Here is a 19444-nt window from a genome sequence, read left to right as displayed (position 1 = left end):
TTGACGTTCTTTATTTGTAGTAAACTTGGCATCGCGGTATTTAGAGACCAAGAGAAAACGCGTCCTGAAACAATTGGTATTTTGCCGGATTGTCCTCAACCGCGGGGAAAGAGCCAAACGCGCACTTCATTAGCTGGAACAACTTATTCGGGCTTAATTTGTTTCTAAGAGACATACAGTGGAAAAATCCAGAAGCAGCAAAGTAGTATCAAAGAGTCTTAGGAAATTAATGAAAGGGCCCTTCTATTGCTGCCTTGGAAAGATGGTATCAAAGTAGCTGTAGAGGACAGAGCTACTATGTAATGATAAACATATTAACCAAGTTGGTTTTGTGACCTTGATACGCGGAGCAGCGCTTGATTTGTGCAGTGCTTTGTAAACGGGCAAACATTGCATGGAAATGGGGTAATTTTTGCAGAAAATGTTCTCTGTGTTTTGTTTTCATATTTAAGCATGGTTTCAGACTAGAGCAGTCTCCTGGTAGGAGGTTTTTTTTTTTTTTTTTTAAGACAATATTAAAAATTACAAAAGTAATTCACCTTTAAAGCATTAAACTAGAAAAAAAAAAAAAAGCTTGAGAAAAAAATCGTAATGCCACAAAGGATAGGAAACCACGGTTAGGTATTTATCCTTTTAGTCTGTTGTTCCTCTGCATAAGTATTTTTTTCTTACAAAAATGCTACTATACTAGGTGATTGTTTTATCATATGCCTTTTTCCTTATAATTAGATTATGTATAATCTTACAGATTATGCCTCATACATAAAGGCATGAGAGGAGGAGGATGGATGTAAGGATTTAGTGGTGATTATACATAATTCTTTGCTTAATCTGATTTGCAACTTTAAAATACTCTGAAGCTGAAAGTGTTGTGTCCTCTTCTGTAAGTTTGTATTGGACCTATTTATTACTCATAAAACTTGTGTATGAGTAAGAACGTGTGTTCCCTTTGTGATACTTTAAAAAAATAATTTGGATCCTCTGCTTAGAGCGCTCCAGTAGCTTGTCATTTTAAAGTAAAATACCAAGTCCTTGCTACCTCCCTGTTCTCACTTCCAGTTTTGCCAAACACATCTCTTTGCTATTCCTTTAAAACTTTAAGCGTATGCCACCCTCAGTGCTTTTGCATTTTCTATTCCTTCTGCCTAGAACTCTGTTCCTTGGATATCATGGTTCTTGGCTCAGGTCTCTGCTCAGATATAACTTTATTAGGCTTTCCTGACCCTTCTGTGTAAAATACACCCCATTCCCCTATTCTCCTTAACCCGCCTTAACCTTACTTTTCTTCATAGCACTTACTCCCACTGGTTCGTACATATTTATTTGTTGGTTTATGTCTCTTTTCCCCCATTCACCCAGAAATGTGAGACTTTTCCACTGATGTGTCCTCAGGGCTCCAAACAGCACCTGACACATTATAGCTGCTTAATATTTGTTGAATGAGTGAGTGAATGAATGCTTGTTATATGTCCATTCTTACCACCTTCCTGTAGCCTACTAGGCTTTTAGATCGGTCGGTCTATCCTGGAGTGGGACAACAATCCCTTAGAAGTCAAGATAGTCCTTTCCTTTACGTATCTGAGAAGAATTTTACAAGTGAGGCTTATAATCTTAGAATTATAGTCTTGATCTAACTTGAACAATCGAGGGAAGAAACATTTTTGGCAGTTGTTACTGGCTCTTTTGTATGCATTATCCCTTGTGTCACATTGGAAATCTTCGAAAAGTATAAAGTATCCAGTTATGTTTACAGCTGTGATTTCAATTCGGTAGTTCTTAGTGATAGTACAAGCCTCAAGAGCACAGTGAGTTTTTTTGTGTCAACAGATACCCAGAGATATAATTACAGCTTTAATGTGTTTTCATTTGAGGAGTAGCTGTTATATTTACTTATTTTCCTGGCAATTCTATCCTTTTCAACTCCTTATCAGTTTTTGGATGGCCTCACAGGTATACTTAAGATTTTTTTTCCCCTCAACATTTTAAAATAAATCCTTGATCTCTGAGCATTTTACGTCTCTCATGTGACTCTTGAATGGTTTGAAAGTAACAGTTTCATCTTTCAGTATGAAATGATATCTGTAGTAAAACATAATTGCATTTTCATTATAAGGATGGGGAAAATTGTATCTTGGGATATAATTTTTACAGAAAGGAAATGGCATGAATGTAAGCCTTTTTAAAAGTTTGAATTTCAATTAAGCTAGTTTTTGAAAAAAAAATCCTTGTTTTTTGCTCATAAGGAAAAAGATTCCTTTGTATACAATCCAGAGACCTTCAAAAATGGTTTTTTTTTTTTTTTATGCCTCAAATATACAAGAACTTGGGGGAAATTTCTAAATGAAAGTTTTCTTTTAATGGCCTAAAAGGAAAGCATTAAGAATTTATTTTTACTTGTTCCTTAGGCCTTTATCGAGCACATAGTTGGGGCAGTTCTGTGTGTCTGTACATGGGCTGCGTGACCATGGCAATCACGCTCAGTTTTAGATTACCAACCTGCTTTCTTTTCTTCCATTTTTGACAAAGGATTTTTATTTTATTTATTTGACAGAGAGATAGAGCAAGAGCATAAGCAGGGGGAGCAGAAAAGGGAGAAGAAAAGTCCCCACTGAGCAGGGCGCCCGGTCCAGGGCTCTTTTCCAGGACCCTGAGATCATGACCTGAGCCAAAAGCAGACGTTTAACTGACTGAGCTATCCAGGCACACACCAGCCTGGTTTCTTATTATTTCTTCTCTTTTGTCATTTGGTTACCTCCCTTCTGTCATCATATTCTCTCCCTAAATGATCTCATCCATTCCTGGGACTTTAATACCCTTTGGATGCTACCCCCCTTCCCTTGGTTAGACCCCCTCCTGGACCTTTCTCTCATGCTAGTCTTGCATTTTTACCCATAGCCTTCCTGCTGTCTCTACTTGCTGCCCCATTGTCATCTCAAACCACCTATGCCCCAAGTATCTCCCTCTCCCCCCTCCAGATTTATATCCCTCATTCCTGACTCCTGCCTCCCCTCTCTCCCAGCTTTCTTCACCCCCTGCCTTCCCTGTCTTTGTCCTTACTGTCCTCCCATTGTTCAAGCCAAACACCTGAAAGTTGTCTTCGATTCTTTTTTTTTTAAATTTATTTTCAGTGTAACCGTATTCATTGTTTTTGCACCACAGCCAGTGCTCCATGCAATCCGTGCCCTCTCCAATACCCACCACCTGGTTCCCCCAGCCTCCCACCTCCCGCCTCTTCAAACCCCTCAGATTGTTTTTCAGAGTCCATAGTCTCTCATGGTTCACCTCCCTTCCAATTTCCCCCACCTCCCTTCCTGATTCTTCACCTCACATCCAACCCATCAGCACAGCCTGGTGACTGGGGCTCAGAATACCTCAACTCCTGCCTGCCCTCCATCCTCCTAATCCGGCTGCCGGCCTCTCGGCCGGGTGACTGCTTCTGCCTGTACTTGGTCTCCCAGCTTCTGCTCCGGCCTGCTCCTCCCTTCTTCTAACCCCTGTTCGTTCCCATTGTGGCCGGAGTGATGCTACTAAAAGCAAACCAGGTCATGTTATCCTCCCCCCAACCCCGGCCCCTGCCTCCCCACCCTGCAGTGGCTTCCCACTGCACTTAGACCCACACCGACACTTCTTAATCTGAGGTGCTGGGCCTCTGTCTCTCCCTCTCCAACCTCTGCTACTTGCGCGGCCATTCTTTCAGGCTGGAACTGTCAGTTCCTCCAATGTGCCAGCTCTCCTCCTCTTCTGTACAGGCCCTTCTCTCTTCCTTGGCACCCTTCCCCTACTCTTCTCCTAAAGATCCTTCGCCCACATTTGCTCTCAGCTAAAATGTCCGTCCTTGGAGGGGCCTTTTCTGATCACCCCTTACCTGGTAGCTTCCTCCCTGTTGTCCCCTCTTAGTACCCGTGCATTTCCTGCTTAGTGCTTCACCAAAATTCTAAGTATCTCATTGATATGTTTCCTTCTTTTTTGTCTGCTCTCCCAGGACACTGCAAGACCTACGAGGGCAGAGAGAGCCTTGGCCTGTTTATGGTGCAGTCCTGGCAACCAGTGCTCTTGCCTTGAATCCAATGGGTGCGGGTCCTCAATACCTTTTGAATACTAGGTGTTTTTTGTTTTTTTTTAAAGATTTTATTTATTTATTTGACAAAGAGAGATCACAAGTAGGCAGAGAGGCAGGCAGAGAGAGAGGGGGAAACAGGCTCCTTCCTCTCTGAGCAGAGAGCCCAATGTGGGGCTCGATCCCAGGACCCTGAGATCATGACCTGAGCCTAAGGCAGAGGCTTAACCTACTGAGTCACCCAAGCGCCCCTTGAATACTAGTTTCAATAGCAGCTAATGTTTTTGGAGACTTACTGTGTATCAGGTCCAGTGCTAAGTGCAATCATGTATTATCTTTTTTTTTAAAAAATCATGTATTATCTTTAAATCTTTGGGAGAACTGATTAAGTGATTATTGCACTATCATTTCTGCATCCTACTTGGAAAAAATGAGATTAGAGGAATAAATTTTACAGTTACGAGGCTGAGAAAGTGGTGGTGCTCGGATTTGAATCTATGTGATCTGACTGTAGAAACTTTCCTCCTATTCATTACTGCCTTCTGATGTGAATGCAGGGATGAATGAATGTGAAATAGGCCATAATAGTAATGTTTGAGGGTTCTGAGCATACACTGGAGTATAAAAATTGGATTAGGGTGCTGCGTTTCCTGGGAAATTGCTGTTAAAAATCACTATGCCAAAGCACATAGATTAGTTTGAGCTTTGTTTTAATTTTGCCTTTGCTGCTTTCTAACTGTAAGCCTGTGGGCAAATTACTTAACATGTCTAAGTCTGTTTTTTCAGCTGTAAATGGAGAAAAATAATAGTTCTTATCTCACAGGGTCATGGTGAGTAACATAATTATACACAGAAAACAGTGAATGTTGGCTATTAATGTTATAAGGAGGGGAAAAAGCCCTCAGGAAAAGACTTGTAGCCCCATCAACAAATTCGAATTTGGGTAAGAGTGAAAGACCATAACTAACAGTATTGCTTCACTGATTCTGGCTTTGAATTTATAAAAATGACCAGGGAATTTACTATTTGGCTTGTGATTTATAATCATTCTAGTGATACATGACTACTTTATGTTTAGATTCATACTTGTTAAATGCTTGAGGTAAGATAGTTTTTAAACTCCTTTTATTTTTATTTATTTATTTATTTATGTGTTATTTTTTTAAAAAGATTTTATTTATTTACTTGAGAGAGAGACAGTGAGAGAGAGCATGAACGAGGAGAAGGTCAGAGAGAGAAGCAGACTCCCCATAGAGCTGGGAGTCCGATGCGGGACTTGATCCCAGGACTCCGGGATCATGACCTGAGCCGAAGGCAGTCGTCCAACCAACTGAGCCACCCAGGCGTCCCGATTTTTTATTTTAAACTCCTTTTAAAACTCCTTTTCATCTTAAAGATTCTCAGGTTCTCAGGATAGATCTTTTGAGAGGCTGGCCATTTTTGAGAGTCTGGCTGGTTTTTTCTTTCATCAGAGAGATACTCACCAGGGGAGCTTGGGTGGCTCAGTTAGGTAAGCAGCAGACTCTTAATTTTGGCTCAGGTCACAATCCTCAGGGTCATGGGATTGAGCCTGGCGTCAGGCTTAGCACGAGTCGGCTTGGGATTCGCTCTCTCCATCTGCCCCTCACCCCCCTCTAAAATAAATAAAAATTAAAAAAAAAAAATTGGGGCACAGTTGAATTTTCTGGTGGGTTGGTTTAGGATCAAGTGCTCGTTTGTTCATTTCCAACAACCGTGTGAGGTAGAGGGTGATGTTGTCTGCTAAGACTGAGTGAGAAGAGGTCAGAGGGAGAAGAAGGAGATTTGACATATAACTGAAGTCAGGAAGAGCGAACTTAGGGCAATGTCCATGATTTCCTGACAGTATACAGGGCTCTATTGAGGTCGGAGACCGTGGGTGGATTGGGGTATCAGCACCATTCAGCTGCCAGGTTTTGGGAGCATGGAAAGCATATGGTTGGATTGAGCCAGGGCTGAGGTTTGCTGGCAGAAGATTGGTGGGGCAGAGTCTCTGGCTATTGGCCAGGGAGTGCTTTACATGACAGGTAAGGGTTTTTAGGTTGGATGAGGAGGAGAAAAGGACCAGGGGTGTTGGTGAAGTCAAGGAGTGTGTGTTTGTATTGGAGTGATCGAGTAATGGGAGCACATGGTTAGACAGGGACATGTGAGTGGAAGATTGTAGAGCTGGAGCAGTTAATTATTGGACATAAGGTTTTGCCACAGGCACGATGGCTAAAATGAAGTGAACTCAGTGAAGATGAGTGACATCAAGGAGGTAAAGTAACTGAGAGGCTAGAGAGCTGTTTGGGTCATCCATGTGGTCAGAAAGCCCATCCCGGGGATGGCAGGCATCTGAGATGGAGAGAAGAAAAGTGTGCCAGGTCTTCAGTGAATGAAGTACCAGCAAGAGAAGAGGCATGACCACCCTGCAGGAGCCTCAGAAGATGAGGGGGTTTTGCCCGAGGACAGTGGAAGAGCAAAGACCTTTCAACTTTATTGGTTGCAAGGTCTTTCTGGAAGGAGTTGGCCTTGGCCCAGGTTCATTATGCTTCAGAAGAAATCCCCCATTCAAGTGGGCAGTACCCGTGACACATTGTGTGTGTTTCTAAGCTTGGTCATGAAAATCATCTGAGGCCGTGTGTTAAAAATACAGGTGTCAGGCCCCTCTCCCAGGGCCACTGGATTCGAGTTTATAGGAGAGGAGACTGAGAATGTATATTTTAAACTCTCCCACTGCCACATACATACCTGGTAATTCTTTATAATTAGGCAAGTTTGGGGAACACAGGTATAGTATTTAAGATCATGGGGTCTGGAAACTGACTGTGTGGGTACGAAGGAGATGAGGCCGGTAGGCATGTGCCTTGGCCCATGACTCTAAATAGCTTAGCTTTCCAGGTCTGTCTGATATCAGAAGCAGTGAATTAAGGGACCCACTGTTAGAGGTGAACACGTTGACCAGAGCAAGGAGAGAAGCTGGTGATGACAGAGCTGGAAATGCTGTATGAAATAAGTCAAAGGACAGCAATGTGGGGACATTCACTGCCTCAGTGGTCCCGGAATACATTAACTAATCATAATTGTCCTGTTCAATGGGAAGAGGTCAGGTTATGAGGCTGAGAAGGAAGTAATACAACTTCGAATGCTTTCTGTCCTAAGCTGGAATGTTGTAGTGCTTCAGTTACCCTTCTCATTAACTTAAGTGACCCATTTCTGTCTCTGAGGATGTGGGACTAAAACATTTACTCCTTGACAAGCTAAAGACAAGAGCGGTGATTATTCCCAAGGGGCCGTATACATGGTTAGATACTTAATATCACCATGGCGGCAGCCCTACTCCCCCCCACCCCCTTCTCTGTTTTTTCACCAAGAAAATTCTGTTCCTTTTCATGACAAGAAAGAGGACTCCTGCAAAAGAATAGCTGCTGGGAGGGAACTTAGAGTTAGTCATTCTTGGCTGACTATTTAGAATCCCCTGTTGCTAGTAAGGAGGTTTGAGTTTGAGTCGCAGTGTTTAGAATATTTAAACTTCATTTCCAGCCTGGTTTGTCATACCCAAACACTAAAGCTGCAGGAAAAGAATGCTGTCAGCCTTGCTAGAAGTGGTTGCTATGGACCTGAAGCCTAAAACTCGGTTTGCTCTATCATGTGTTCCATTTCTTATTTCCTTTGAGCACGGCTGGTGCTGACGAGCCTGGCTTTCAAACTGCTGAGCTGGGTGCCAAACGTGGCACAGCATCTTGGTTATACTCCTGGCACTTATACATCCTTCCACTTACTGCCTCATCTCCTTGGTGAACTACAGGGCGCCACCTGAATGCACATCTTGAAACCCAGAAAACGTGGCAATGGAAGTTTAGTAATGCCAGTTCAACCAGAACTTTCCCTTTGCAAATTGAGATTTTTTTTAATAAAGTAATTCCACTTTAAAAAAGAAAATAGAAATTCAGAATATTTTTCCGTTAGGAAAACATCTTCTAAAGCTGAGAAATACTGAACAGATGCCAATGAATATTTTCATGATAGTAGTTTAATATCATACTTAACTGCCCTACTCAGCTCAGGAACCCCTGGATTCTGTTGTATTATATGAAGGCTCTGCTGTATTTTGGTACTCTTTATAATGTTTCAACCACTCAGTGGACTCAGTTCATGAAGTGTTTGTATGCCTACTGTGAACTAGGCAGCAAGGAGTTAAAAAAAGGTCTCTGTTTTTAAACATTTTGTAAGAGTTAGACAAGACGCATTTAAATCTCTGACCTCAAGCAGACTTTGCTGCATGGTATAATAAAAATGTAGGCTCGCAGACGAAAGAGAGGTTATTTCCGGCGGTGAGTAGAAGTGGAGAGGGGACGGGAGGGCGCTTTCAGAGAGCGTTTTATTCACACAGGATCTTGAAGATTTGGTAACATTGGAACTGTTATATGCGATGGTCCCTGTTTACTAAGACATCATTTATTTTAGCTAGACTACAGAGATACGTTGGTGCTTACTGAATTAACTTGTACTCATCCAGAATGCCTCACTCCTTAATTATTTTGGGTAACTGGTCTTTGTAATTAAGTATAAAGTATTTAGGAATGTTTGGTGGAGAAGGGCTTTTATGGAAGCCCTTAAGGGGCACCTGGGTGGCTCAGTGGGTTAAAGCCTCTGCCTTGGCTCAGGTCATGATCTCAGGGTCCTGGGATCGAGCCCCACATCGGGCTCTCTGCTCAGCGGGTAGCCTGCTTCCTCCTCTTTCTCTCTGCCTGCCTCTCTGCCTACTTGTGATTTCTGTCTGCCAAATAAATAAATAAAATCTTAAAAAAAAATAATCTTGGGATCATAGTGTATGTCTCAGATTCCCAAAGAATTGGAAATCCAGTGCTATGGTGGTAAAGAGAAAACCAGATAACCAGTGATAATGGAAGGTATATGTTTAGGTTTATGGTTTAGGATTTGAGAGAAGAAGGAACTCTAAGTGAGACTGGTGAGGCCTTTATAGGAAAGGAATAGTCAGCCATGTTAGGAGACCTCTTGAATACTCACCATCTCATTTCCGAGTGTCTTTCTTGGGAGTGGTTGGCAGTGAGGGCAGGAGAGCCCTATGGGCTGGGGCCATGATAAACAGAAGGAGGCCAGCTCCTCCTCATTCTCCCTTGTTCGAGCATGGGTAAGAACAGAGGGTTTTACAGAATGGGTCTACCTGATCCAGGCCTCTGCGTGCCTTGTTTCTGGGGTTGGCCTTCCTCAAAGCTACATGTTTGTGCCAGAGTAAAGGCTCTTTGGCTGATATATGTCCATTTGGGTGAATCCTCCTTTGGCAAGCTCATTTCTTGCCATGATAGGTTAGCTACAGCTGGACCATTGTGCCACCCTTTTGCGCATGGTCATTGTTAGATCTGAGACCTTGTGGTCAGTTTTTCCTTTCCCATATAAGACTGAATTTTCCCCTCTTCTCCTTGCCCTGTCAATTCAACACTTAATTTTCTAGGAAGTTGAAAACATACCATTTGCTACCTTTGTGCTGAGTTAGGACCCTGGCTCAGAATTCTGATCTTTTTTGGGAATCAGCATATACAGTTTGAAAAAAAAAATTCGTATTTTCTTTGTTTATTCCTGATAATGCCAGTAGCATTTTAATAGCTATTTGGCAATACTGTACACCCCCATTTTACCATGCAGGTAACTAAAGCAACTCTAAGAAAATGAATCCAGTCACTCCCCAATAATGTCCTTATTTTGCGCCTGCTGTATATCATGTTCTATGCTAGACACCAGTGGGGAGCAATTAGACATGGTCTTTCTCTGGCCTCATGCTGCTTACAAGTCTGGTGGATCCATGGCTGGGAAGCCATGATAGATTTATACATAAGTAGGCCAGGAGGCAGAAAGGCTTGGGGTGTAGTCCTGCTTGTGCCATTCACCAATGACATGATCTTAGGCATTTGACTCTCTTTTCTGTCAACTGTAATAGAATCTTTTAAGAAGGTTTATAAGAGTTTTATAATAAATGACACTACCTAGAAGAGCTTTGAGGAGGTCAGTTAGCTATATATGCAAATATAGTGGGGGTAATCAGTCCCTGCTTTGACTAATAGGAATGGCTAATGGAGGGTTTCCACTACTCAGTGGCTTCGGGGAACACTGTGTACTTCAGAGAATCCCCAGATGTAATACTGAAACTAAATATTGTTAATATTTCATTAATTTTTAATGCTTTTAAATAATTAGAAAACGAACAATTTTTTGGTGTCTGGGGTTAATATAAGCTATGTAGTCATCCCTAATGAACTATAGATTTAATACATACTGGCATTATTTCAGAAAACAGTGCTCCTAGATATTTACTATCTAACAAGAAATTTATTGCTCCAGCAGTGGCTTTGTGATGATACTAAGATTGTAATACATAACATGGACTTACAGAGTAGAAAGACAAAAGTTTTTCTGAACAATAATTAAAATAGAATAAAAGTATCATTTGTAAATTGTAGAAGATATCATTAGTTTTTACAGATTTAGGTAGATAAACATCTTAAATCCGAAATCATCCATTTTGGACTACCTGGTTCCTTTTTGTCTGACATTCTGTTGTTTTATGGTCACTCATCGTGCATATCCCTGAAGATCTAAGACTTTCATTGTGGATATTTTTTGTAGTAACCTAGACAAGACTTTAGTCTTTTGAAACTTTAGCTTAACCATAAATTGTGCCTTTTCTTTGCCATATCTACTTCACAGAGTTGTTGAGACATTCAGGCAAAGGACTGGAATGGATGTGCTTCTGTCTGTGTGATGGTTCTCATTCAGGCATAGGTGTAGTGGTCGGGTAATTCTGGCAAATAAATGTCTCAGAAGGACTGTATTTTGATTTATAATACAGCCTTATTCAAGTTTCCTGATTCTTTCTCATTAAAATGCATAGCCGTCCACATCTTTTGGTCTGGTCCCACTCTCATTTAATAGCATTTCACTTTATGCCTCGTTAGCCATTTGCCAACAATTACTGAGCTTCTGCTATGTGTAGGGTGCTGGTAGTGTAGAGGCGAGAGGGCCAGACCTTCCTCTTGCCGGTTTGAGTGGGGAATGAGCCCAAGTCTACAGCATCAGCTCTTGTCTGATTGTCCAGCCTCCAGGCCTTCCCTACATATTTCAGACTTGCCAGTTCCTACAATTGTGTGAGCCAGTTCTTAAATCTCTTAATCTGTGCATGTGTGTGTATACTTAACACACATACGCACATGTATCTTACTGGTTCTGTTTCCCTGGAGACCCCAGACTGATGCAGGACTTGACAAATGCTCTCATTTAATGAAGAAAGAGGAAGAACAAGTGGGGTAAACAGAAGGCTTAGTGTGGTTTTAGCCATGTGGAGTTTGAGGTGCCCGTGGAATCTACCTGGAGACATGCGCAGGCAGATGCCGCGAGGTCGAGAAGAGCTCACACGACTGGTCTGGGCTGCCGATGTAGGAGTTTGGAAGTCACTGGCTTGGATCTGTGGGTTGAAGCTATGTTTATGATTGGTTTCAACCACAGAGTATGTAAGGTAAGAGGAGGTGTCCCAATGGAACCAGGACGGACCAGGGGGGAGCCAGGACGGACCGGAGGGAGCCAGGATCAAGATGAAGTCAGGAAACACCAGCATTTGGAGGAAAGGCAGAGGCAGGGGAGCCAGGGAAGGATGCCAGAAGGGGTGGACAGGAGGATAACCAGGAGAGAGCGGGGTTCTGGAAATCAAGGCAGGGGGAGAATTTCAAGGAGGGAGTGCAGCACTGTCAAGAGCCTCAAGGTCAAGAGAAATGTTGGTACATGTCCACTCAACTTAGCTCCGAGGAGGTATCATTAGGGGTGATTGTTTCAGTGTCGTAAGACATGACAGTGGGTGGAATGGAGAACCCGTGGTTGTGAAGTGTGGAGAGGCACGTTTGCTGCTCCTGTTTCTTCAGGGAGATCACTTCTGAAGCTTGCGGACTAGAAGGGGCTGTGGGAAGGGATGATTTTAGGATGAGAGGGACTCAAGCGTGTTCAGAGGCTAAAGAGCTAGAACTGGAAGAAGGCAGAGATTCCAGAGAGAGAAAGTTATATTCTTGCTCAAATGCTCCTCCAGGGGTAGGAAGGTACGCATAGGGGATGGTCAGTAATGTTGCCAGAGGGGGAGCCCCTCTTTCACTTCGTATGCAAAGAGGTGAGACTATTTGGGGATACAGAGATGGCTACAGAAAGTAGGAGACCAGAAGTTCTGCCCTCATCAAAGCTTCTGTGTTCTTTGCGACGTGGACATTTGGCAACAACTGATGGCCTGGATGAGCTGTGCAGCGAGGTCTCCAAGGGTGTAGCGTGATTGCTGTGGGGCTTGAGGTGGAGGCTGACTATGGCTCCCCACTGTTGAATGAAAGTTAAGCTCCGGAGTCTGATGTTTGTACAGAAGACCTCCACAGTCTGCCTTTAACCACTTCTGCCAGGCTGCCTGTCTTTTCTGGGTCATTCCAGAGCCCCCTGTACTTCAGCCCCAAGCGTTTCTTACTTTCTTTTTTTTTTTTTTAAAGATTTTATTTATTTATTTAATAGAGAGAGAAATCACAAGTAGGCCGAGAGGCAGGCAGAGAGGGAGGGGGAAGCAGGCTCCCCACCCAGCAGAGAGCCCGATGTAGGGCTGGATCCCAGGACCCTGAGATCACGACTTGAGCTGAAGGCAGAGGCTTAACCCACTGAGCCACCCAGGTGCCCCGCCCCAAGTGTTTCTGCCATAGCACTCCCTTGAATGAGGCTTGGAGAGACTGGATGCTATAGGGAAGATGCCATTGGATTTGGAGTCAGGAGTCCTTTGTCTCGGTGCCTCCATTTGCTAGCTATGGGGCCTTGGACACAGCTTACCTTCTCTAGGTCTGTTTCTTCATTCTTACCCATCTGCTATAACAACAGTAGTAAGTGATGGTGGTGGTGATTGTGTCAGAGGAGAACATGTATTTTAAAGTACTATGGAGAGGGTAAGTACTATATAAACAGAGCTGTGTCATGAGGCCAAGAGTAACCTTAGCTCCAGGCTTTAGTATAAATGTTCTTTACCACTAGAGCCCGCCCTGTTCTGTCCAGCTGTGTGAGTTCAGCCTCTATTACATAGAGACATGCTAGCTCCTGTAAGGTAAACCCTGCTGGAATCTCGGTGGCTTAACATGGTCGACATTTTCATGCCCATTTCAAATCCAGTCAGCTCTGGGGTGTGGAGGGGGCCCAGACTGATGGATGCTGGAAACGGGGGTTCCAAGGTTTCCCTGAGTGTCCATGTCCCACCAGCAGAGTGGGGAAGAGAAAAACATGGATGACTGTCTGGGAGACTTTTATGTACGAGGCTTAGGATGGGAGCTGGTGACCAAGGCCAAAAGAGAGAGGGCTGCGGGAGGCATTTACTGGGTTGGAGGTGAATTTGGAGTGTGTGGGTTTTCACGTGTGCTGAGTGGTGGCAGGAGCAAGAGGCAGGCCCTGTGAGTGCTAGGACAGAACAGACAGGCTGCCCCTCCTGCCGTGGTGGACAGAGCGTGGGAAGGGCCAAGGGTCTGGAACTGTTTCCTGGGGAAGGCCAGCGCTGCAAAGGTGGGAGATGTCCTCGGGTCAGGGGACATAGGCAGGTGAGAACTGGTGTTTACACCCTTCTGAGATGAGCTTCCTACCAGCTGGGGAGGCAGGCAGTGTTTCCTTTCTTCAAGATGAGAAAACTGATGAGGTGGCGCTGTGACGGAAGCCGCACAACCAGCAGCAGAGAAAAGAGCTCGGACTCGAGTCCCCGACATCAGAGCCCCTGGCAGGGAGCTGGGAAAGCTGCACTCTGCAGCTGGTTGGTGGTGAAGCCCTAGGCACAGGGCAGAGGAGGACCTCTGTGGTGGCCACTCCTTTCACAAGCAATTCACCTTGTGGCTACTTAGTTGGAGGAGGGCAGGTGAGACAGGAGCATTCCAGGCAGAGGGAGCAGCCTGAGGTTGCCCTGTGCTTGCAGGGTTTGGGGACTGAAAGGAGGCAGGCTCGGTGCATAGCGAGCAGGAGGGCGATTTGCCTACAAAGATGCCAGAGAGGGAAGCGGGGCCCGCATCACACAAGAATGTCAGGCTATGGCAAGGAATTTAGGTTTTATTCTAAGGGCAGTGGGAAACCATTGTACATTTTGCGTAGGGGGTAGCATAGTCCAATTTAGAGTTTAAAAAAGACTGCTCTGGCTGTTGTGGAGGATGGGTGGAGGGGAGGCCATGGCACATATTGAACATAACGGGTGAGGGAAGAGAAGGAATTTAGTAGAAGTGAGTCTGGAGCTCCAAGCAGAGGTTCAGACTGGTAAAGAAAATTGGATCATGTATTTCCTGTTAGCTCACTCCCTCTTCTTAGCCAGGCTTCCTGCCAGTAGCTTTATCCAGTGTCCACTTGCTTACCTCCTCAACTCAACCTCTGTGCCCTGCCTCTGTCAATGCCGCTTCCCTGAAATGTCTTGGGCAAAGGGCATGGCCCTCTGTGGTTAGCCGGGTCCAAGCCTTTAGCTCTTGCCTGGCTTGATTTGCGCCCAGTCACACTGTTCCTGCTTTGGAATGCTCTTCTCCTTAGCCTCTTGTCTCTCCGGTTCCTCATCCTGTGGCCCCTGTGTTGTCTCCCAACTCCTTAGCCCAGCCTAGAAATGATCACGTTCTCTAGGCCTCTGATGTTGGTCCTCTGAGTTTCCTCTGTGCCTTTCTGAATAGAGAGAGCCCCGACCCCTTTCATTACACCAATACCTACTTGCCTTCCCAGCTTCATCTCAGGTGCCCCCTCCTCCAGGAAGCCTTCCCTGACCCCTCAGCCTGAGTTAGGTGCTGCTTCTCCTTTTCCATTTCTCCTGGAGCATAAAATAGATGTGATAGCACTTAGTACCCTGCTTATTTACTCGTCTCCCCAGTCTAATTGTGCTCAGAGGCTAGGATTACAACTAAAGGCCCTGTGATCTAGGACAAAGATTGCTTTCTGCAGTTTAGGAGAAAGCCACACTTTGTAATGAAGGTATCTACACCTGATTGTATGTCCTTTAGTAGAGGGGTCATTTCTCACTGGGTCCCAGGGCTGTGAATTCTAGTATAATATCTTCTTTGAACAGAAGGAATTAACTTAGAAGAATTAGTAATTGTCTCCATCTTCTGAAAGGAAAAGAAATCTGAGAATTTAAGAATATGAATTGCTTCAGAAGAGCCTCTAAAAACCTGCACTGCCTGGCAATTTGCTCCCACTTCAGAAATGTGCCTCCTATTTTGTGATTTCACAGTTCTGGGTTCGATGCTACTGTTGCCTCTTGCAGTAATGAACACTAAGTCTCCCTGGCTGAACTGTGATAGCCTTGAAAGGCAGTAGCCGGGGTGAATGAAAGACCAGCTTCTGCCTTGATCCCCTCCCTCCTGCTAACCAGCTCACTGTGGGAGAGAAAGGAGAGATGGGCAGAGACAGTGGTGTTCACTCAGGCATGCAAGTCTCAGCCCTGCAGTTCAGCAGGATGGTGAAGGCCACGAAACCCTCACTTCCTCCAAATGTTGTCTACCCTTTGCGTTCTTTTGTTCTTCTCCTGGTTCCAAACCCACTTTATCCTTTCTTTGGTAGGTGGAACAAAGAAAATAAAATGTTGAAACTTTTTTTCCGAGTGGCTTGATTTTAGGATCTTCCTGGATTTTTTTCAGTGCTCAGTTTTCTGAGCCTGACTTGACCAAAAGGCAGAGATGCCTTTGACTGCAACTCTTTGATTACTCTAATGCTACAGGTTGTACTCGTGCCTTGTTGATGTGCTGTGGAGCGGATTAGTTTTTAAGAAAGAACACTATGGGGTTGTTGTCTGTTTTTAACTGTAGACATCTACTGTCTAGAAGAAGAAATAAGACTGCCTAAGCATACGTATTTGTGGACTGAATTTGAGCCCCCATCTTACTCTCTCAAGAGTTTCTTGTTATTAGGGTGAGCAGTGCTTACGCATGAGCCGCGCTCTATTGATTCTGGGCATGTTTACTTCTGGTGTCCAAACAAGACATTAGGATTGCGGACTCTCAGATGGGAAGTGACATAGAGTTTTCCAGTATGCCCACTGGTGAGATGCCAACTCCCCTTCTCATTGCGGGGTTGGAGGGGGGGACTTCTCTGTTAGTTAGCCCAAGAAAATTCTCCCTCACAATAAGCTATGATCTGTTTTGTGACCTTTGACCCATTGGATTTATTTAGTTTTTCCCACCATATGCAACATATACAACCCTTCAAGTATGTGAAGACAGATATCATCACTTTCATCCCCCAGGCCTTTCCCCTCCAGACTGTGATTGCTCATTTCTTGGGATGTTCCTTATTGTATTTATACATACTTTGATTCTAATAGATTATCCCAAGGTTTTGTTAGTCTTTTTCTGGTGGCTCAATCTCTTGTTGGATGTGCTCTCAGCCAAAATTCACCTCTAAGTGGAAGCTTTAAAATATCTACTTAATGGACTCCTTTTATTTCAGTGGTCTTAACCTTAAAGCATTTTGTCACATTTGGTAATATTGTAATATGTTTCACCCAAAGAAAAGAAAGACTTTTAAGTCCTGGAATGCCCTTACAATGCAAGTAAACCCACCGAAGTTGATTTCTAGCCACAGCGGAAGTAAGCGACTACATTTGGGTCTGATAATAAAAGCGAGCACGGCTGAGCCCTCGTAGCCTGCCAGCCAAGGACTGTGCCAAGGACTGCTATGCATATCATTTAGTTTAATATAACAATACCTGTTGATAAAGAGATCACTGATACTAGATGCTATTACTGACCTCATGTTAATGTTGAAGAAACTGGAGTCAAGACTTGCCCAGTTGTCCCATGTTTCAGCGTAAGCCAGAACTTGAGTTCTTATTACACTACTATACTGCTTCTCGAGTGGTTGTTTTTTTGTTTTTTGGGTTTTTTTTTGCTGGGTAAAGCTCTGTGTACACTGCCCTTCTCCTGTGCTTCATATTTAGCTTTCTGGTTTTCTTACTTAAAGTGTAAATTTTGAAAAGAAAGAATTGGATTGTTCTTTGCAACTCAGGGCACTTAGAAGAGTGCTCTGTTACCTGGTGGGTGCTTACAGTAAACCTGAGGTCCTTAGTTGTAGGTCTCCAGACCCCAATAAAAAGAGATTAAACCTCTACAAATTCTTTGGTCTTGAGTGGTCTCTAGTTCCCCTCCAGACACATATGACCATCTTAAACCAATAAAAGTCAAATGCTATCATGGTGAGCTTGAACTAAACCTTTGATTTGCCTTTGGGCAACTGACTAGCACAGACCAAATGGGACAGAGTATGGCTGTGGTAGTGTAAACTAGGCAGGCAGGCAGATACTTGCATGCAGTCCTGGCTCTGCCTTACACACCCTCAGTGGACCTCAGTGTCCTCATTTCCTGGGAGTTGGGAGAGAGAGAAGGCATGAGGAGTGGGTGGGTGAGGGGAGAGTTTGTTAATCCATGTTCTTTCCCCGCTCTTTCAGAGGTTAAAATAGCTCCTTTGGTATTGGAGATTCAGTTCTTGTGCCCTGTTTCCCAACTCCACACTTGAAACAGTGGCACAGTTGGAAGGATGGGACTTCGGGAGGCTACTCTTATTCCCAGGCCCCAAGAGATTGGTGACTTGGACACAATTATTAGCTTAGGATAAAACTGGACTCATTAATTCCTTGTGCTGAGGAATTGAAGTATGGGTCTGTCTAGAACTTCTCCTCCAGTTCCCAGGGTCCCAGGGGTTTAGGGACTGATGGTCTGTGTCTGTGGTCTGTATGTATGTGTAGAGGAAGGTGGAGAAAAAAAGTATGTGGTAAGCATTTCTTTTTTTTTTTTTTTTTGTGGTAAGCATTTCTTGAACATCACCCTGTGCTAGGGACTTTCTTATGATTCAATCACCTTTTGGGGGTAAGTTGTATTATCTCTGTGTTAAAGATGTGGAAAATTTGAACCCAAATCTCTTGGCCCTAATTCAGCCCAGTCCTGGCGATCACTGTGGTGACAGATGGGAGCCAGATAGCCTTCACATCTGACTGCCGGCAGCCCACTCCAAAAAGGCGCAGTTCGTGGCATTGCTGGGAGAACAGGAGAGGACTGTAAAAGAAGGGCTGTATATTTTTTCTTCACATCTGTGAACTTGAAGAGAAGGGGAAAAAAGAAGGAAAAAATTCAACTTGGCATGAATGATTTTAAGTGAGATCAAATAAGGTGAAAAGCAAAATAGAATCCAGAAATTTAGTTTTGCTCTTACCCAGAGTTCATTGGCGTCTGCTGTACAAAGTCCTTTTTACTTGTCACAACTGTTGAGCCCTTTTCATAACACAAACCTCATTATCTTTAACTTTTGTTTATTTATGAACTTAAATAGCTTTATAAAAGGCCAAGGCCCAATTGAAAACCAACTGTCACCTTTATTATTTCATTTCTTGCTAATGTATAAATTGTTTTTTTAAAGATTATTTCAGTGAGGGAGAGTGAACACAGTGGGGGAGGGGCAGGGAGCGAGAGAAACCAAAGCAGACTCTGCACTGAGTATGGAACCCCATGTGAGGCTCGATTTCAGGACCCTGAGATCAGACCTGTGCCAAAACCAGGAGTCGTTGCTTAACCGACTGTGCCACCCAGGTGCCCCTGATATATAAATTAGTACGCTTATGAGTTGAAATTATTTTAATTCCTAATATATTCATTGTAAAAGTATTTTTTGAATAGTCAACAGGAAGTAGACATTTTATTTTTCTTCTGTTTGTTTCATTATTTGAGAGAGAGGGAGAGAGAGGAGGGGCAGAGGGAGAGAAAGTCTCAAGTACTCTGTGCTGAGCACAGAGCCCCACATGGGGCTCCATCTCATGACCCTGAGATCATGACCTGGGCCGAAATCAAGAGTTGGATGCTTAACAGACTGCGCCACCCAGGCGCCCTGGGAGAACTCTGAAGTAGAAATTTTAAATAAAAGAGGAATCCTAACACTCTAGAAAATCAATTTAAAATTTTTCTTTTTTCTCCTAGTTTTGTTGCACGCATGCGTAAATTTTATATGGCTGGAATTATACAAGTTTACATTGTTTTCTTGTCATTATGAGTATGTTTTCATATTGCTGTGTAACCTTCATAACTATTTATAATAGTTTACCAATTTACCTTAAACATTCTCCTACTTGGATATTATTTATTTACCCTGCTTCATGTCATGAAACAGATTGGCAGTGTTGTTGAACATTGGTTTATTTATTATTTTTCTTTATAAACATTGCATGTTCATTTGCATCTTCATGCACTAGTTTCCCACCCCTCCTTCTTTTGTTCTTTCTGGCAGAGGGAAAGGAATTGTTATATTTTTAGGATAACTTCTCAGAATTGAAATGAGCAACTCCAAAGGTATGTCAAAGAACATTAAATATGGTAGTTT

General features: G+C 43.6%; 1 protein-coding gene across 3 annotated transcripts in view; it reads left to right on the top strand.

The window, feature by feature from the left end:
* ZHX3 (zinc fingers and homeoboxes 3) overlaps nucleotides 1-19444 on the top strand; it is a 106592-nt gene that overhangs the window by 1291 nt on the left and 85857 nt on the right. The window lies entirely within an intron of this gene.

This window comes from Mustela nivalis, assembly GCF_964662115.1.
Source record: "Mustela nivalis genome assembly, chromosome: 8".
In the NCBI taxonomy this organism is placed as follows: Eukaryota; Metazoa; Chordata; class Mammalia; order Carnivora; family Mustelidae; genus Mustela; species Mustela nivalis.
The sequence above is the reverse complement of the archived record's forward strand: the minus strand, read 5'-3'. Positions and strand labels throughout refer to the sequence as shown.